Raw genomic sequence first — 22919 nt, 5'->3', positions numbered from 1 at the left:
TACACAGATAAAGGAACAGTGTACCGATGTACACAGATAACGGAACAGTGTACCGAAGGACACTGATAAAGGAACAGTGTACTGGTGTACACGGATAAAGGAACAGCGTACTGATGGACATGTATAAAGGAACAGCGTACCGATGTACACGGAAAAAGGAACAGTATACCGCAGGACATGGATAAAGGAACAGTGTCCAGATGTACACGGATAAAGGAACAGTGTACCGAAGGACACTGATAAAGGAACAGTGTACTGGTGTACACAGATAAAGGAACAGTGTACCGATGTACGCGGATAAAGGAACAGTGCACTGACGAACACGGAAAAAAGATCTGTGTACCAATAAACACTGGTAAAGGAACAGTGTATGGATGTACGCAGATAAAGGAACAGTATACCGAAGGATATGAATAAAGGAACAGTGCACTGATTGTCACTGATAAAGGAACTGTGTACCGAGGGACACGGAGAAAGGAACTGTGTACCGAGGGACACGGATAAAGGAACAGCGTAACGATGGACACGGATAAAGGAACAGCGTAACGATGGACACAGATAAAGGAACATGTACCGAGGGACACGGATAAAGGAACTGAGTCCCGATGGATACAGATAAAGGAACAGTGTACTGATGGACATGGATAAAGTAACTGTGTACCGATGGACACGGATAAAGGAACAGTGTACAGATGGACACAGATAAAGGAACTGTGTCCCAATGTACACGGATAAAGGAACAGTGCACTGATGGACACGGATAAAGGAACAGCGTAACGATGGACACGGATAAAGGAACAGCGTAACGATGGACACAGATAAAGGAACAGTGTACCGAGGGACACGGATAAAGGAACTGTGTCCCGATGGATACAGATAAAGGAACAGTGTACTGATGGACATGGATAAAGTAACTGTGTACCGATGGACACGGATAAAGGAACTGTGTACCGAGGGACACGGATAAAGGAACTGTGTCCCGATGTACACGGATAAAGGAACAGTATACCGAAGGACACGGATAAAGGAACAGTGCACTGATGGACACTGATAAAGGAACTGTGTACCGATGGACACGGAGAAAGGAACAGCGTAACGATGGACACTGATAAAGGAACAGTGTACCGATGGACACGGATAAAGGAACTGTGTCCCGATGGACACGGATAAAGGAACAGTGTACCGAGGGACACGGATAAAGGAACAGTGTACCGAGGGACACTGATAAAGGAACAGTGTACCGAGGGACACGGATAAAGGAACAGTGTACCGAGGGACACGGATAAAGGAACAGTGTACCGATGGACACAGATAAAGGAACAGCGTAACGATGGACACGGATAAAGGAACTGTGTCCCGATGGACACAGATAAAGGAACAGTGTACCGAGGGACACGGATAAAGGAACAGTGCACTGATGGACACTGATAAAGGAACTGTGTACCGATGGACACGGAGAAAGGAACAGCGTAACGATGGACACTGATAAAGGAACAGTGTACCGATGGACACGGATAAAGGAACTGTGTCCCGATGGACACGGATAAAGGAACAGTGTACCGAGGGACACGGATAAAGGAACAGTGTACCGAGGGACACTGATAAAGGAACAGTGTACCGAGGGACACGGATAAAGGAACAGTGTACCGAGGGACACGGATAAAGGAACAGTGTACCGATGGACACAGATAAAGGAACAGCGTAACGATGGACACGGATAAAGGAACTGTGTCCCGATGGACACAGATAAAGGAACAGTGTACCGAGGGACACGGATAAAGGAACAGCGTAACGATGGACACGGATAAAGGAACAGTGTCCCGATGGATACAGATAAAGGAACAGTGTACAAGGAACAGTGGACCAATGTACGTGGATAAAGGAAGAGTGTACCAATGAATACGGATAAAGGAACAGTGTACCGATATAAGTAGATAAAGGAACAGTGTACCGATGTACGTGGATAAATGACCAGTGTACCGATGTACGTGGATAAAGGAACAGCGTACCGATGATCACGGATAAAGGTTCAGTGTACTAATGTACGTTGATAAAGGAACAGTGTACCGAAGTACGTGGATAAAGGAACAGTGTACCAATGTACGTTAATAAAGGAACAGTGTACACATGTACGTGGATAAAGGAACAGTGTTCCGATGTACATGGATAAATGACCAATGTACCAATATACCGGGATAAAGGAACAGTGTACCGATGTACGTGGATAATGGAAGAGTGTACCAATGTACGCAGATAAAGGAACAGTGTACCGATGTACGTGGATAAATGACCAGTGTACCGATGTACGTGGATAAAGGAACAGCGTACCGATGATCACGGATAAAGGTTCAGTGTACTAATGTACGTTGATAAAGGAACAGTGTACCAATGTACGTTAATAAAGGAACAGTGTACACATGTACGTGGATAAAGGAACAGTGTTCCGATGTACATGGATAAATGACCAGTGTACCAATATACCGGGATAAAGGAACAGTGTACCGATGTACGTGGATAATGGAAGAGTGTACCAATGTACGCAGATAAAGGAACAGTGTACCAGTGTACATGGATAAAGGAACACTATACCGATGTACATGGATAAAGGAACAATGTACCGATGTACCTGGATAAAGGAACAGTTTACCGATGTATGTGAATAAAGGAACAATGTACTGATGTACGTGGATAGAGGAACAGTGTACCGATGTACATGGATAAAGGAACAGTGCACTGATGTACGCAGATAAACGAACTGAATACCGATCAACACAGATACAGGAACAATATACCGATGTACGCAGATAAAGGAACAGTGTACTGATGTACACAGTTAAAGGAACAGAGTACCGATTTACGTGGATAAAGGAACTGTGTACCGATGTACGTGGATAAAGGAACAGTGTTCCAATGTACGCAGTTAAAGGAACAGTGTACCGATGTACGCAGATAAAGGAACGGAATACCGATGTACGCAGATAAAAGAACAGAGTACCAAAGTACGTGGATAATGGAACAGTTTACTGATGTACACTGATAAAGGAACAGTGCACTAATGTACGTGGATAAAGGAACAGTGTACGATGTACATGGATAAAGGAACAGTGTACCGATGTACACGGATAAAGGAACAGTGTACTAATGTACGTGGATAAAGGAACAATGTACAAGGAACAGTGTACCTAAGCATGTGGATAAAGGAACAGTGTACTGATGGACACGGATAAAGGAACAGTGTACTGATGTACGTGGATAAAGGAACAGTGTACCGATGTACATAGATGAATGACCAGTATACCGATGTACGTGGATAAAGGAACAGTGTACCGATGTACGTGGCTAATGGAAGAGTGTACCGATGAACACGGATAAAGGAACAGTGTACTGATGCACGTGGATAAAGGAACAGTATATCGATGTACGTGGATAAAGGAACTGTGTACTGATGAATACGGATAAAGGAACAGTGTACTGATGTACGCAGTAAAAGGAACAGTGTACCGATATAAGTAGATAAAGGAACAGTGTACCGATGTATGCAGATAAAGGAACGGAATACCGATGTACACGGATAAAAGAACAGTGTACCGATGTACGTGGATAAAGGAACAGTGTACCGATGTACACTGATAAAGAAACAGTGTACCAATGTACGTGGATAAAGGAACAGTGTACCAATATACCGGGATAAAGGAACAGTGTACCGATGCACATGGATAAAGGACCAGTATATTGATGTACGTGGATAAAGGAACAGAGTACCGATTTACGTGGATAATGGAACAGTTTATCGATGTACACTGATAAAGGAACAGTGCACTAATGTACGTGGATAAAGGAACAATGTACAAGGAACAGTGTACCTAAGCATGTGGATATAGGAACAGTGTAATGATGGACACAGATAAAGGAACAGTGTACATTTGTACGTGGATAAAGGAACAGTGTACCAATGTACACGGATAAAGGAACAGTGTACTAATGTACGTGGATAAAGGAACAATGTACAAGGAACAGTGTACCTAAGCATGTGGATATAGGAACAGTGTACTGATGGACACGGATAAAGGAACAGTGCACTGATGTACGTGGATAAAGGAACAGTGTACGATGTACACGGATAAAGGAACAGTGTACTAATGTACGTGGATAAAGGAACAATGTACAAGGAACAGTGTACCTAAGCATGTGGATATAGGAACAGTGTACTGATGGACACAGATAAAGGAACAGTGTACTGATGTACGTGGATAAAGGAACAGTGTACCGATGTACGTGGCTAATGGAAGAGTGTACCGATGATCACGGATAAAGGAACAGTGTACTGATGCACGTGGATAAAGGAACAGTATATCGATGTACGTGGATAAAGGAACTGTGTACTGATGAATATGGATAAAGGAACAGTGTACCGATGTACGCAGTAAAAGGAACAGTGTACCGATATAAGTAGATAAAGGAACAGTGTACCGATGTACGCAGATAAAGGAACGGAATACCGATGTACACGGATAAAAGAACAGTGTACCGATGTACGTGGATAAAGGAACAGTGTACCAATATACTGGGATAAAGGAACAGTGTACCGATGTACACTGATAAAGAAACAGTGTACCAACGTACGTGGATAAAGGAACAGTATACCAATATACCGGGATAAAGGAACAGTGTACCGATGCACATGGATAAAGGACGAGTATATTGATGTACGTGGATAAAGGAACAGAGTACCGATTTACGTGGATAAAGGAACAGTGTACCAATGTACTCAGATAAAGGAACAGTGTACAAGGAACAGTGGACCAATGTACGTGGATAAAGGAAGAGTGTACCGATGAATACGGATAAAGGAACAGTGTACCGATATAAGTAGATAAAGGAACAGTGTACCGATGTACGTGGATAAATGACCAGTGTACCGATGTACGTGGATAAAGGAACAGTGTACCGATGACCACGGATAAAGGAACGGGATACCGATGTACGCGGATAAAAGAACAGTGTACCGATGTACGTGGATAAATGACCAGTGTACCGATGTACGTGGATAAAGGAACAGTGTACCGATGATCATGGATAAAGGATCAGTGTACTAATGTACGTTGATAAAGGAACAGTGTACCGATGAATACGGATAAAGGAACAGTGTACCGATGTACACAGATAACGGAACAGTGTACCGAAGGACACTGATAAAGGAACAGTGTACTGGTGTACACGGATAAAGGAACAGCGTACTGATGGACATGTATAAAGGAACAGCGTACCGATGTACACGGAAAAAGGAACAGTATACCGCAGGACATGGATAAAGGAACAGTGTCCAGATGTACACGGATAAAGGAACAGTGTACCGAAGGACACTGATAAAGGAACAGTGTACTGGTGTACACAGATAAAGGAACAGTGTACCGATGCACGCGGATAAAGGAACAGTGCACTGACGAACACGGAAAAAAGATCTGTGTACCAATAAACACTGGTAAAGGAACAGTGTATGGATGTACGCAGATAAAGGAACAGTATACCGAAGGATATGAATAAAGGAACAGTGCACTGATTGTCACTGATAAAGGAACTGTGTACCGAGGGACACGGAGAAAGGAACTGTGTACCGAGGGACACGGATAAAGGAACAGTGTACCGATGGACACAGATAAAGGAACAGCGTAACGATGGACACGGATAAAGGAACTGTGTCCCGATGGACACAGATAAAGGAACAGTGTACCGAGGGACACGGATAAAGGAACAGCGTAACGATGGACACGGATAAAGGAACAGTGTCCCGATGGATACAGATAAAGGAACAGTGTAATGATGGACATGGATAAAGGAACAGTGTACAAGGAACAGTGGACCAATGTACGTGGATAAAGGAAGAGTGTACCAATGAATACGGATAAAGGAACAGTGTACCGATATAAGTAGATAAAGGAACAGTGTACCGATGTACGTGGATAAATGACCAGTGTACCGATGTACGTGGATAAAGGAACAGCGTACCGATGATCACGGATAAAGGTTCAGTGTACTAATGTACGTTGATAAAGGAACAGTGTACCAATGTACGTTAATAAAGGAACAGTGTACACATGTACGTGGATAAAGGAACAGTGTTCCGATGTACATGGATAAATGACCAGTGTACCAATATACCGGGATAAAGGAACAGTGTACCGATGTACGTGGATAATGGAAGAGTGTACCAATGTACGCAGATAAAGGAACAGTGTACCAGTGTACATGGATAAAGGAACACTATACCGATGTACATGGATAAAGGAACAATGTACCGATGTACCTGGATAAAGGAACAGTTTACCGATGTATGTGAATAAAGGAACAATGTACTGATGTACGTGGATAGAGGAACAGTGTACCGATGTACATGGATAAAGGAACAGTGCACTGATGTACGCAGATAAACGAACTGAATACCGATCAACACAGATACAGGAACAATATACCGATGTACGCAGATAAAGGAACAGTGTACTGATGTACACAGTTAAAGGAACAGAGTACCGATTTACGTGGATAAAGGAACTGTGTACCGATGTACGTGGATAAAGGAACAGTGTTCCAATGTACGCAGTTAAAGGAACAGTGTACCGATGTACGCAGATAAAGGAACGGAATACCGATGTACGCAGATAAAAGAACAGAGTACCAAAGTACGTGGATAATGGAACAGTTTACTGATGTACACTGATAAAGGAACAGTGCACTAATGTACGTGGATAAAGGAACAGTGTACGATGTACATGGATAAAGGAACAGTGTACCGATGTACACGGATAAAGGAACAGTGTACTAATGTACGTGGATAAAGGAACAATGTACAAGGAACAGTGTACCTAAGCATGTGGATAAAGGAACAGTGTACTGATGGACACGGATAAAGGAACAGTGTACTGATGTACGTGGATAAAGGAACAGTGTACCGATGTACATAGATGAATGACCAGTATACCGATGTACGTGGATAAAGGAACAGTGTACCGATGTACATGGCTAATGGAAGAGTGTACCGATGAACACGGATAAAGGAACAGTGTACTGATGCACGTGGATAAAGGAACAGTATATCGATGTACGTGGATAAAGGAACTGTGTACTGATGAATACGGATAAAGGAACAGTGTACTGATGTACGCAGTAAAAGGAACAGTGTACCGATATAAGTAGATAAAGGAACAGTGTACCGATGTATGCAGATAAAGGAACGGAATACCGATGTACACGGATAAAAGAACAGTGTACCGATGTACGTGGATAAAGGAACAGTGTACCGATGTACACTGATAAAGAAACAGTGTACCAATGTACGTGGATAAAGGAACAGTGTACCAATATACCGGGATAAAGGAACAGTGTACCGATGCACATGGATAAAGGACCAGTATATTGATGTACGTGGATAAAGGAACAGTGTACCATTGTACATGGATAAAGGAACAGTGTACTGATGGACACGGATAAAGGAACATTTTACCGATGTACGCTGGTAAAGGAACAATATATGTATGTGTGCGGATAAAGGATCAGTGTACTGATATAAATGTGGATGAAGGAACCTTGTACCGATGTGTGTGGATGAAGGAACAGTGTACATTTGTACGTGGATAAAGAACAGTGTACCAATGTACACCGTCAAAGGAACAGTGTACCGATATAAGTGGATAAAGGAACAGCGAACCAATGCACGTGGATAAAGGAACAGTTTACCGATGGACACGGACAAAGGAACAGTGTACTGATGTATGCAGTTAAAGGAACAGTGTACCGATGTACACGGATAAAGGAACAGTGTACCGATGTAAGTGGATGAAGGAACAGTGTACTGATGAACACGGATAAAGGAACGTTTTACCAATGTACGCTGGTAAAGGAACAATATATGTATGTGTGCGGATATAGGATCAGTGTACTGATATAAATGTGGATGAAGGAACAGTGTACCGATGTACGTGGAGAAAGGAACAGTGTACCGATGGACATGGACAAAGGAACAGTGTACCGATGTACACAGATAAAGGAACGGAATACTGATGCACGTGGATAAAGGAACAGTGTACCAATGTACGCCGTTAAAGGAACAGTGTACCGATATAAGTGGATAAAGAAACAGTGTACCGATGCACGCGGATAAAGGAACAGTGTACCGATGTACGCAGATAAAGGAACAGTTTACCGATATATGCATATAAAGGAACAGTGTACCGATGTACGTGTATAAAGGAACAGTGTACCGATGTACGTGGATGAAGGAACAGTGTACCGTTGTACATGGATAAAGGAACAGTGTATTGATGTAGGCAGACAAAGGAACAGTGTACCGATGTACGTGGATAAAGGAACAGTGTACCGATGTATGCAGTTAAAGGAACAGTGTACCGATGTACATGGATAAAGGAACAGTGTACCGTTGTACATGGATAAAGGAACAGTGTTCTGATGTAGGCAGACAAAGGAACAGTGTACCGATGTACGTGGATAAAGGAACAGTGTACCGATGTATGGAGTTAAAGGAACAGTGTACCGATGTACATGTATAAAGGAACAGTGTACCGATGTACATGGATAAAGGAACAGTGTACCGTTGTACATGGATAAAGGAACAGTGTACTGATGTAGGCAGACAAAGGAACAGTGTACCGGTGTACGTGGATAAAGGAACAGTGTAACAATGTATGCCGTCAAAGGATAAGTGTACCGATATAAGTGGATAAAGGAACAGTGTACCGATGTACGCAGATAAAGGAACGGAATACCGATGTACGCGGATAAAGGAACAGTTTATCAATGTACGTGGATAAATTACCAGTGTACCAATGTACGTGGATAAAGGAACAGTTTACCGATGTACGTGGATAAATGACCAGTGTACTGATGTACGTGGATGAAGGAACAGTGTACCGTTGTACATGGATAAAGGAACAGTGTACTGATGTAGGCAGACAAAGGAACAGTGTACCGGTGTACGTGGATAAAGGAACAGTGTATCGATGTATGCAGTTAAAGGAACAGTGTACCGATGTACGTGGATAAAGGAACAGTGTACCAATGTATGCCGTCAAAGGAACAGTGTACCGATATAAGTGGATAAAGGAACAGTGTACCGATGTACGCAGATAAAGGAACGGAATACCGATGTACGCGGATAAAGGAACAGTTTATCAATGTACGTGGATAAATTACCAGTGTACCGATGTACGTGGATAAAGGAACAGTTTACCGATGTACGTGGATAAATGACCAGTGTACCGATGTACGTGGATAAAGGAACAGTTTACCGATGTCCACGGATAAAGGAACAGTGTACTGATGTGTGTGGATGAAGGATAAGTGTACCATTGTACATGGATAAAGTAACAGTGTACCGATGTAAGTGGATAAAGAACAGTGTACCGACGTACGCAGTTAAAGGAACAGTGTACCAATATAAGTGGATAAAGGAACAGTGTCCCGATGGACACGGACAAAGGAACAGTGTACCGATGTAAGTGGATGAAGGGACAGTGTACTGATGTACGCAGATAAAGGAACGGAATACTGATGCACGCGGATAAAGGAACAGTGTACCGATGCACGCGGATAATGGAACAGTGTACCGATATATGCAGATAAAGGAACAGTGTACCGATATAAGTGGACAAAGGAACAGTGTACCGATGTACACGGATAAAGGAACAGTGTACCGATGTACGTGGATAAAGGAACAGTGTACTGATGTCTGCTGATACAGAAACAGTGTACTGATGTTCGTGGATAAACGACTGGTGTGCCAATGTACATGAATAAAGGATCAGTGCACAAATGCACGCTGATAAAGGAACAATATACGTATGTGAGCGGATAAAGGAACAGTGTACTGATGCACGTAGATAAAGGAACAGTATGCCGATGTATGTAAATAAAGGAACAGTGTCCCGATGTACGTAGATAAAGGAACAGTGTACCGATGTATAAGTATAAAGGAACAGTGTATTGATCTATGAGGGTAACGGAACAGTGTACCGATGTACGTGGATAAAAGTGCAGTGTACCGATATACGCGGATAAAGGAACAGTGTACCAATGTGCACGGATAAAGCAGGATAATTTCACTCAATCAAATCATACGTTTGGATTTTTTCTGCAGACTAGATGTGTGGAATCCCCTCTTCCTGAACTGTAATATTTCTGTGATTCTCTTCTGTTGGTAATAAACATCCAGGGATTTGTTTGATTAACAATCCATCTTTTTTGTGGTATTTGTTCTGATATATAGAAAGCACATGTTTTTTTTATACTTGACTAGCAATCCTGTTTTCTACAGGTTGAGTGGTTTTCACATCAATGCATGCGTCTTGTTATTTGTGTTCTTTGATGCGATATGGGCTTTAACACAACTAGGAGATGTAGCACTTAAAGATATGTTCCACCCAACCCTTCAATGCCAGAGGAATCAGATACTAAACATCTTTAAATGTACATCACGAAGAAGAATTCTCACTGTTGAATATGAATGCATGTCTTCACCGCAAACTTCCTCAGAAACCGGAGAAGCAGAACTAGTTAAAGTGAAGAAACAATTGGTCCAAGACCGGCCAGTCTTGGTCCAACCGGTTACAGAAGAGTTGGTTACTGAACAACGGTCATTGAATATCCGGTCAAAGGACAGAAGATTTCATATGGCTCAAACCAGACCCCAAACAGAAGACAGAATCCATTGGATTTAGCTCCATTGGCATATGAAATTTGTTTCATACTGTAAAAGATGAAAACCTGAGACTATACTGGATTTGCAGAAATATGTTCCACTTGCTGTCAGTCATGACAAGAGTTCAGTTTGTACGGATCGGGGAATGGTGCTGAACATTGTGCAATCAGGAGCGAACATCCACATTCAGGCCTTACAATGGAGGGGAAGTCATTGATGAAGCAGCAGAAGATGATTGGGCTAAGGACACTATCCCCCATCAGCAGTGTGCCAAGATTGAGATAACTGACCTGTAACAATCACAGCCATCTTCTGAGCTAGAGCTATGACCCCCAAGCAGTGGAAAGCTCCCTCACCCCAGCAACCTCTCCAATTCCTGTTGAAGTTAATGTTGCTGGGACTCTTTATGATTTTTTTTGTTTCCCTGGGCTTGATTCGAGCCTTATCTTAGAGATTAACTCTGTTGCTTCAACACTCCAAGACAAGTTTGAAAACATGGCAATTCTATGATCAAGGAGGAATGACAGCAGACTATTGCTACTGTTTGCATTGAAGCTAATTAAAACAACATACAATAAAATATTGAATAGAGACAGAAGTAAAGAAAAACGAACAATTATATTTCATATTCTCAAGATAATGCAGTACAATTTGAAGTCTTTTTAAATAGTCTAATTTTCCATTATAATGCAACATCTTGTGACATTTTATTAGGTTAAAAGGCATTGTACATAAAAATGAAGATACTGGAGAAACTTAGCAGGTCTGGCAGCACCTGGAGGTAGAGAAATAAAGGTAGTGTTTCAAGTTTAGCACGACTCAGCTTAAGAACTGTCATATTGGATTTGAAGTGTTAAATCTGTTTCTCTGTCCATAGAATTGCTGATTTGCTAGAGCACTTCCTGTCTTTATTTCCAATTTGACTGTGCAAGTATCGGTTGTTGTCACAAATGTCGTGTAAGAAACAGAGCAATTCATCTGCACACAGCAACACTTCATAAACAGCAATGATTATCAGTTTTAGAGCAGTTGATTAATTGCTGGCCACACTGTTCTTTGTCATTTGAAGAAAGTTATTCAAAAGGACATGGGGATGCTGGTTAATTGGGTCAATGGGCTGAGGAGTGGCAGATGGAATTTAATTTAGATAAATGTGTTGTATTTTTGGTAAGATGAACAAGGGCAGGACTCACACTGTTAATGGCAGGACCCTGGGGAGGGTTGTTGAACAGAGAGACCCAGCGGTTCAGGTATATAGTTCATTGATAGCTGCCACAGATAGACAAGGTGGTTAAGCAGGCATTTAGCATGGTACTCTTCATTGCTCAGACCATGGACTACAGGAGTTTGGACATCATGTTGCAGTTGTACAGGACGTTGGTGAGGCCGCTATTGGAGTACTGTGGACATTTCTGACCACCCTGATATAGGAAGGATATTATTAAGTTGGAGAGCGTTCAGAAAAGTTTTACCAGGATGTTACCAGGAACAGAGAGTTTGACTTATAAGGAAAGGTTGGACAGGCTGAGACTTTTTTCCCTGGAGTGTGGCACTGGAAAAGCACAGCAGGTCAGGCAGCATCCAAGGAGCAGGAGAGTTGCTGTTTCGGGCATAAGTCCTTCACATGTTTCGGCTTTGACTCTCCAACATCTGCAGTCCTTACTTTCTCATCTTTTCCCTGGAGTGTAGGAAGTTGAGGAGTGACCTTATGGGGGGGTTATAAAACCCTGAGCTCTTATTCCTCAGGTAGGAGAATTCAAAACTAGAGGGCAGGGATTTAAGGAGAGAGGAGAAAGATTTAAAAAAGGACCTGAGGGGTCAATTTTTTACACTGAGGGTGGCTGGTATGTGGACTTAATTGCCAGAGGAACTGGTATATGCAGGTACAGTTAAAACATTTAAAAGTCATTTGGACAGGTATGTTGATAGGAAAGGTTTGGAGGGATATGTGGAAGCATTGGAAAAGGTGCAGAGGAGATTTACCAGGATGTTGCCTGGTCTGGAAGGAAGGTCTTATGAGGAAAGGCTGAGAGACTTGGGTCTGTTCTCATTGGAAAGAAGAAGGCTAAGGGGGGATTTGATTGAGACATACAAGATGATCAGAGGATTAGATAGGGTAGACAGAGAAAGATTTTTTCCGAAGATGATGATGTCAGCTTGTACGAGAGGGCATAACTACCAATTGAGGGGTGATAGATTTAAGACAGATATCAGAGGTAGGATCTTTACGCAGAGTGGTAAGGGCGTGGAATGCCCAACTTGCTAATGTAGTCAACTAAGCCACATTAGGGAGATTTAAACAATCCTTAGATAAGCTCATGGATGATTTTGGGATAGTGCAGGGGGAACGAGCTGAGAATAGTTCACAGGTTGGCTCAACATCGCGGGCCGAAGGGCCTGTTCTGCGCTGTATTGTCAAAACATTTTAAAAAAAACAAAAATTGGGCAAATTGCAGGCAGATGGAGCTAGTTTAGTTTAGGATTATGGTCAGCATGGATGAGTTGAACTCAAGGTTCTGTTTTCCATGCTGTCTGATTCTATGACTCTGTGATAAATATTGCCAAGAGTGAGGTATGGTGGCTCAATGGTTAGCACTGAGAGGAAAGCACAACCAACAGAGGCATGGCCTCTACCGCAGCATGAGGAAGGAAGGGAATGATTGCTCCCCTTGTGAGAACTGTCGATGGACTTCTGCTCCTTTGTCACGTGAAGTGACTTTATGAAGCTCCGACAGCTTGTAATTTCGAATAAACCTGTTGCACTCTAACCTGGTGCTGTCTGACCTCTGACCTCGTCCTCCCCAGTCCAACACCGGCACCTCCACATTGTGGATTTTGGTGCTGCTTTCCTTTGATGAGGTTCATTGGAAAGAAAGGAACTTCCTTATGAGTTGTTCTTTAACGGCATGGAGTGTGTTGGAAAACATTTTCAATACTTCCAGCCAGAGGCAAATGAATTAAGGCTGCAAGCTAGAGTTTACAAGCAACATATCTTTAAACAGAAAGGCTTGAGGATATAGGAATTGTAAATACTGTATGAGACTAGGAGTTAGAAAGAGCTTAAAGAACATCATAAAAGTTTAATTCTGGCACTTTACAGCTATATTTACATGAGGCAGTGTGTTTATTGTGTCAATAGCTTTATAAATGTATGATTGTAATTGCTTATAATTAACTATTTTTTCCAAGGCGTTATTCTTTGAGGGATTAATGAACGTTTCTTGTTGTGAAAGTAAGAATTGATGACAAACAAGTCATTGGGATCGATGACTAAAATGAAGACATGAAGGGGATTTGGTTAATAAAGTGCAGTTATCCTGCAATTTGAGTTTGTAATCTTGGCTGTGAGCTCAACACAGTGCAGGGAGAGTGTTGCACTATTAAAGGCATCATCATTGAATGTGCACTGACTAGCCCACCCCGCTCCCTTATTAACTTCAGTACAGTCATGGCTTGCAAACATCAGAACGTCGCTCCAGCAAACAAGTCGAAGATCGATGCACTTTGCATAAAGTTCTGAAAAAACTTTACCACAAGCTGTTAGGTATCTGTAAGCAGTAACTCACTACATTGGTTCAGCTGTCCTTTCATTCATTCCACAGTGCTCCGATAAACACAGGGTCACACAGGAGTGTTACAATGCAAGAGCGAAAATTCACCGTACACTACACACCTTTGGACTGTGGGAGGAAACTTTCAAAAGTATTGGGAAAATGAGACTCTTTCCACCACACTGTGGGTCACTATGTCAAGGCCAGATATGTAATCTGAACAGCCACCGACAGGGAACAGGATGTCTTAGTAACAAGCTACAGCCAATCAGAAAGTTGGACCAATGCGGAATGGTGACCCCCGCCTCTCTGAACTGCTAGTCCAATCAAGAAGGCTGGCAACTCTATAGCGCCACTAATCAAGGTGGCCACAGCAGGCACTGCAAGGGGAAAGCAGAAGGCATCGCAATATTGAAGCACCCTTATACAAACATTACAATCAAGAACAGCAGCAGGCCATTCAGACCGCTCCAATCTGCTTTCACTATGCACTAAGATCATGCCTGATCCCTGCCGATAAGATAAAATGGTATTTATTTCTGTGCCAGGATCAGCAGCCTGTAAATTTCCAGCGGAATCATAAAGTAATCATTAACGAGTTGATTAATTGGATCCTTTCACTGCCTCTTGCAGCAACCTATAGCAGGGAAGAAGTCCTGATGGCCTCCCCAATATCCCAGACTCTCCCTAAAACTCTGGTGAAATCCAAGCTTTTCCCACATCAGATAGCCACCAATGAGCACTTAATGGTGTCAGTTACTAATGGATAAATGACCAAAGAAAGAAAGCCTATTTTTCGTGTTTACTGCGTTCCTCAGAAACCAGCTGGAATTCCTGAGAGTTCAATCATTTTAAAGTGCAATGCCTTAGCAAGTGACAAAGACACAGCACCCAATCATGCACAGTAGGATCCCACAGACAGTTAACCCATTGGGAGAATCTGCTGCTCTTTAGAGAAAGCTTTGAAATCAGCATCATTTTACACCAGAAATGTAACATGGGACAATGATACAGGTTCTCATTCAAACTGTGCACAGGAGAGACTGAGGCAAAGCAGCCAAGAAACTGGAGGGAAATAAAACGTTTCACAAAACACAGCTCCACTGGTCTAACCATTGTCTGTGGGTACATTGATGAGTTTGAAGACAGGTCCTTGACTTGAATAGACATGGACTGATCCTTCTGGTCAATATCCACAGGAGGTCAATTGTTGGAATAAGACTCTGAACAGAGCCCAGTCTGTGTGGATTTGAGGAGTAGCCAACTTTCCCAACACCTTGGTCCTGTCACTTCCCTCAACCACAGCAGGCTCATTAGCTACTTCCTTTGTTATTCTTTGGGAAGACTTCCTTTGAGCTAGATAAGCTCTCAGGGTTTCTGCGGCTGCTGCTCCCATTGCCAAATCCACCCTCCTCCACTACCACGACCACCAAAACTACCCCATCTACTACCAAAACTACCAAAACCACCCTCCACTACTAACACCACCAAATCCACTCCTCCACTGTTAACACCACCAAAACCACCCTCCTCCACTAACACCACCAAAACCACCCCTCCACTAATAACACCACCACAACCACCCTTTTCTATTACCAACACCAGCAAAACCAACCCCTCCACTACCAACACCATCCCCCTCCACTACAAAGACCACCAAAACCTCCCCTCCACTCCCAAAATCACCCTCCCACCAGCATTGCCAAAACCACCTTCCTCCGCTCTCAACAACACTAAAACCACCCCCTCCAGCACCAACACTGCCAAAACCTCCCCTCTCCTCCACCAATACTGTTAAAATCTCCCCACTTAACCAACAACATAACCAAAACCTCCCACTACCACCAACATCACCAAACCACCCCTTCCACCACCAACACTGCCAAAATCTCCCCCCTTCCTGCACCAATACTGTTAAAACCTCCCCACTTAACCAATAATATCATCAAAACCTCCCACCCACCACCATCACCAAAACCTACACCCTTCACCGGCAACATCACCAAACCACCCCCTCCTCCACCAAACTGCCAAAACCTCGCTCCATAATCAACGTCACCAAAACCAGATACATAAACTCAGAAGCTCACACACACACATGCACACTCACACTTACACATTCATTCATATAAGCATACACACACAAGTCTCACACTCATATACACACACACACAGTCTCACACTCACATAAACACACACATACACACTCTGATCCTCACGCTTGAACATACTCATACACTCTCACTCACCAACACATTCACTCTCACATTCTCATGCACACACACACTCAGATATATACACTCACTCACACACTCTCACCATCAGTGAATGGCTTGCTAGTGCAGTGATATTGTTGGGACTGGCAGTACCATGCCAAGCTATCCTCCTTCACTCATATTGCACTGGTACCAGGAGAGATCTCTGATTGATCCAACCACCTTTTGCACCAATGAAGAGCCTGACAGAGTCAATCATGGACAGTTAAGTGCCTGTTGCATCTAGTATTGTGCAGGTGAAGGGGAATGCCGGGTGGTAAGGCCAGCAGCGATACCCCATGCCTCACAGAGGACCCCTCACCCAGCAGTACGGACCACAGCCATCTACCGCATCCTCTCTGGCCTCCTGGCCTCCACTAGATCATCCCCCCAACAACCTCACCTGCCCCCGAAAATCCCACCTCATTGACCTTCAGGTAAGGTCTCCAATCTGCTGGTCCCAGTTTGTGACTAACTGCAGTACCCCTAGTGGCCACCACTCCCAGTTGCGCTGCTGAGACTAATCTCTGAATGGACAGCAGCTCACGGTCAGGGGAGGGGGGAGCAAGCTGCCGCAAGGGGGCAGGAGCTGCACTCTCAGTATGTAGTGATTTTAATGAGGTCAGCTGACTGGACCTCATAGAAGGTGAGCTCCCCAACTGGAGCTGTTAACCTCGTTCAATCAGGGAGTCCTGGCTGACAGGAGTGTCAGGGGTCCTGTGCACCCTGAGGACTGGCTCTGAAGAAGCAGTATAAAAGTCGAGGGCTGTTAATGTGTGAATAAAAGGTGACCTGGTGACCTCTGTGCAGTTATTTCACCAAATATGAAGCGCCACACAAAAATGATGATCTGTGGTTTTTCAGGTCTATTGGGGGAGGGACATGCTCCCAGTATTCCAGCTGGTGAGTGGAAGCAATACCTCCATTGAAAATTACCATCTGCATGTTCAAATCAATAACTGACCAAGGGATACGTGAGGACATCCTGACTAAAAGATAATTGGCATGATATGCAACTTCCTTACTAAGCCATACTTGCTCGGAATTTGCTACTTCCAGTTGTGCGTTCGAACATCCACTGCTATTCAACCAGAGGATGAGGTCGTGGTTATGGCCATAAATGAATCTTGACCAGGATCTGGGTTCCTGATCCATCTGCACTGTCTCCAAACAAATGTGGACATCACAGGAGCAAAGACGTGGCTGTCATTCTTCCCTTTGCTGAACTGCCTAACAGAATGCACCATCAGTTCAGATAAACATGAGATGGTCCATTGTGGTCAGAGGAATAAGGAGGTCACTTATTGCTTGAATCATGATTGAGAGACCCCAGTGCTTCAGGGCAATGTCCACTTGATTTCAGTACGGGACAGATTAGTACCCCAACAGAAACCTAACTGGATGAATCTTATTATCTTTGTTACTGAAGTGATCTTTTCCTGAGACATACACATACAGCATTGTAGGCGTTGTTTTAGCAGTAAAACAAAACTAAGTTTTATTGACAACAGAACTGAAGGTAAATAAGGGAAAAAAGACCCATCTGTTCCCCTGACACAAAAATTCAAAGATTTTTAAACTTAGCATAGAAATAAACCAATCCCTGTGTACGGATTGATCTTTGATTTAGAATCAACGCATCTTGTGCAGCTTATCAATATAATGGCAATTCTAAGAACACCTTGTGCACTATCTGTTGCAAGACCCAGTCCAACTCATTCCCAAGGAAGAGTCATAGAGATATACAGCATGGAAACTGATCCTTCAGTCCAACCCGTCCATGCCGACCAGATATCCCAACCCAATCTAGTCCCACCTGCCAGCGGCCGGCCCATATCCCTCCAAACCCTTCCTATTCATATACCCATCCAAATGTCTCTTAAATGTTACAATTGTACCAGCCTCCACCACATCCTCTGGCAGCTCATTCCATACACATACCGCCCTCTGCGTGAAAATGTTGCCCCTTAGGTTTCTTATTTCTTTTCCCTCACATCCTAAACCTATGCCCTCTAGTTCTTGACTCCCTGACCCTAGGGAAAAGACTTTGCCTTTTTATCCTATCCATGCCCCTCATAATTTTGTAAACCTCTATAATGTCACCCCTCAGACTCCGACACTCCAGAGAGAAAAACCCCAGCCTGTTCTGCCTTTCCCTATAGCTTAAATCCTCCAACCCTGGCAACGTCCTTGTAAATCTTTTCTGAACCCTTTCAAGTTTCACAACATCTTTCCGATAGGAAGGAGACCAGAATTGCATGCAATATTCCAACAATGGCCTAACCAATGTCCTGTACAGCTGCAACATGACTCCCAACTTCTGTACTTAATACTCTGACCAATAAAAGAAAGCATACCAAACGCCTTCTACGCTATCCTATCTACCTGCGACTCCACTTTCAAGGAGCTATGAACCTGCACTCCAAGGTCTCTTTGTTCAGCAACACTCCCGAGGACCTTACTATTAAGTGTATAAGTCTTGCTAAAATTTGCTTTCCCAAAATGCAGCACCTCTCATTTATCTGAATTAAACTCCATCTGCCACTTCTCAGCCTATTGGCCCATCTGGTCCAGATCCGGTTGTAATCGGAGGTAACCCTCTTCGCTGTCCACTATACCTCCAATTTTGGTGTCATCTGCAAACTTACTAACTGTACCTCTTATGCTCACATCCAAATCATTTATGTAAATGATAAAAAGTAGAGGACCCAGCACCGATCCTTGTGGCACTCCACTGGTCACAGGCCTCCAGTCTGAAAATAACCCTCCACCACCATCCTCTGTCTTCTACCTTTGAGCCAGTTCTGTATCCAAATGGCTAGTTCTCCCTGTATTCCATGAGATCTAACCTTGCTAATCAGTCTCCCATGGGGAACCTTGTCAAATGCCTTACTGAAGTCCATACAGACCACATCTACTGCTCTGCCCTCATCAATCTTCTTTGTTACTTTTTCAAAAAAACTCAATCAACTTTGTGAGACATGATTTCCCACACACAAAGCCATGTTGACTATCCCTAATCAGTCCTTGCCTTTCCAAATACATGTACATCCTGTACCTCACGATTCTCTGCAACAACTTGCCCACCACCGAGGTCAGGCTCACCGGTCTATAGTTCCCTGGCTTGTCTTTACTGCCCTTCTTAAACAGTGGCACCACATTTGTCAAACTCCAGAGAGAAACACTTGTTAAAAATAATTTGATGGGCTTGAAGTAATTAAAATTTCAACTCTTCTGCTGGAATTGTCGACAATCTGAATTATTATCATGCTCCCGACACTGCCTCATTTCTGTTCTCTTTTATCATTGTCACGGCTTCATTTCCTTTTCTTTAAGAAAAAATCAAAAGCTGAACTCTCCTTCCTTACCAACTGTATCCACACCCTCTTTTTAGATTTATCTCTGCCTGCACATTTGTCATGAGCATACTATCGGAAGGATAGAAAAACACCCCAGGGGGTCATGTAAAAATTTACAAGGAACAATTTGAGGAGTGTGTGAGTGTACGGAGGCTGATGCCTGTCCTGTCCTGAAAATCATTCAGGCTGTGGGGTTGACCAAATTCAGGTCCTGACAGTTAGGAAACTGAATGTTGGGAATACTTCTACTTGTGGAGAGGGGCAGAACGAGAAGCCACAGAATTAGAATTAGAAGTAGACATAGCTTCACTGTCACATGTACTCAAATGTGTTCAGTGAAAAGTTTATAAGTCATCACGTCCGGCGCCATCTTAGGAACAAAACTACCTAGGTACAGATTTATAAGCACAGATTCTGAGGGAAAACTATTAGAAACAATAAGGAAATAAAATGTCCAACATTACAGATTATAGGAATAAATTAGAAAAATAAACAAATGAATGTTCAGAATAACATTTCTCCGAACGCCGGCACTTAGACTCCTGGATCTTGAGGCCAGGAGAACCCTATGGAACAGGTCAAGACTGGAAGACCATTTTGAGGACATCCCAGGCCGAGGGACCAAAACACCGGGTCGAGGGACCACCACACCAGGCCGAGGGACAAACATACCGGGTCAAGGGACCAAAACACTGGGCCGAGGGACCAAAACACCGGGCCGAGGGACCACCACACTGGGCCGAGGGACCACCACACCGGGCCGAGGGACCACCACACCGGGCCGAGGGACCACCACACCGGGCTGAGAGACCAAAACACCGGGCCGAGTGACCACCATACCGGGCTGAGAGACCACCACACCGGGCTGAGAGACCACCACACCGGGTCGAGGCACCACCACACCGGGCCGAGGGACCACCACACCGGGCCGAGGGACCACCACACCGGGCCGAGGGACCAACACACCGGGCCGAGACAGTGCCTTGCATTTAAGACAGTTGCTAGAAATCTAACAGGGAATTCAGACAAAGCCTCTTTACCTAAAAAGTGTTGAGAACGAGGAAGCCATTTCCACAGGGAGTGACATGAACGGACCAGAGATAGTCACGGGGAGAAGGGAGGTAAGAATCATAATAACAGCATTAAACCAGGAAAGGTGGGGGCAAATGTGAGTGGTGTCGAAATGCTGGTATGGACTAGTTGGGCTGAATGGCCTGTTTCTCTGTGGTAGATCTTCTGTACATGTGAGTGCTTGTGTGAAGTAGTTCCTTGGTGCAGTGTCAGGGCAGCTTCCTCAGGAGAGGGACGTTGTACATTTCTGTAAAGGCTGAATTGAAACAGAATCACATTTCGAGAGTTAATGGTAAATTCACATAAATCCCCAGCACAGAGAGAAAACTGATCTTTTTAAATTGAATTGAATTGAATGATTTATTGTAACTTGCATTTCACAGTGAACAACACAGTAAAACACAGTGAAAAGCTTCAACTGCTGCTATAATCTACCATCATTTTGAAGAATTTAAGAATGAAATGATATAACTGAGGAAGAGTCTATCTTTGTTCCACCGCTTCCAGCCCGAGTCACCAATGACACCTCCATAAGTCTACAAAGTATCACCACAAACTCAAACATCATCCAAAGGCCTACAGAATGTTCACTGAGGAAAATCTACTCATCTGTTTTGATTCCCGTCAGTACGTGGGTTTGGTCATTTTTAAACCATCCAAGACTGCTACTTGGATTAGTTTAGATTAAATTCCCTACAGTGTGGAAACAGGCCCTTCTGCCCAACAAGTCCACACCGACCCTCCGAAGCGCAACCCACCCATACCCCTACCCTAACACTACGGGCAATTTAGCATGGCCAATTCACCTGACCTGCACATCTTTGGACTGTGGGAGGAAACCGGAGCACCCAGAGGGGACCCACGCAGACACAGGGAGAATGTGCAAACTCTACACAGACAGTTGCCTGAGATGGGAATTGAACCTGGCTCCCTGGTGCTGCGAGGTAGTAATGCTAACCACTGAGCCACCGTGTTAGGATTCCATGGAGCACCTCACGATGAGTGTCTGTAATCACTGGGTTATCAAGATTTCCTGTCTTGAAATTACTCTCCTTGTGTCTCAGTTCAAAGTCACCGGGAACAATATTGAGTTTTCACATAGGTCTAAAATGGTTGACAGCGAATCAATTGCGCTTTCTTCATCTATAGATTGTCAGTAATGGACAATTATCCCGATTGATGACATTCAACTCAAATTCACGTCACCCACTTTGTTGGTTATGCCACTTTCATGTTTTGAGGTAAATAATTGCCAGTTCGCACACCGCCCTGACTTGCAGATACTCTCTGTCATCTGCTTGTTGTTGCTGGATCATATCCTGAAATTTCTTGCCAAACTCTTAGAGTCAACCACATCTTAGGGATATATTGAGCTAAAAGAGGAATGAGAGAAAAGAAGTTTAATTCAAAAGCATTATGGGGTGATTATGTCATATTGTACCTTCCGTCATGTAGTTTTGAGGTCAAGATAGACTGAGACAGCAAGCCCCTCAGCTGACTTCAGGGCTGAGCTTCTTTATCATACTGTTTATTACACGTTATAGATAACATACTAAAACATCTGGCACTCAGTGATATACCAGACTCTAATATTAGTCTTTCATTCTTGAAAAATTATGACATATTCTTTACTGCCTAATGCTAGTTGGTTTACTCCATACTCTTCTAACATTCACTGGCTATAACGTGGGGATGCCGGCATTGGACCTAGGGTGGACAAAGTCAGAAGTCTAAAAGGTTTGTTTGAAATCACAAGCTTTCAGACCACTGCTCCTTTGTCAGGAGAAGGAGCAGCGCTCCGAAGGCTTGTGATTCCAAATAAACCTGCTGGACTATAACCTGTTGTCATGTGACTTCTGATTTTATTCACTGGCCACAAACTGCAGCTTCTGTCCAGTTTCGGTGGGTTTCTCTCTTCCTTAACTCGGCCTACACTGTATTATTTATACCCACAAAGTTGGGGACATCATCACAA

This window comes from Hemiscyllium ocellatum, chromosome 37, assembly GCF_020745735.1.
Source record: "Hemiscyllium ocellatum isolate sHemOce1 chromosome 37, sHemOce1.pat.X.cur, whole genome shotgun sequence".
Taxonomy (NCBI): Eukaryota; Metazoa; Chordata; class Chondrichthyes; order Orectolobiformes; family Hemiscylliidae; genus Hemiscyllium; species Hemiscyllium ocellatum.
This window is presented reverse-complemented; position numbering follows the sequence as displayed.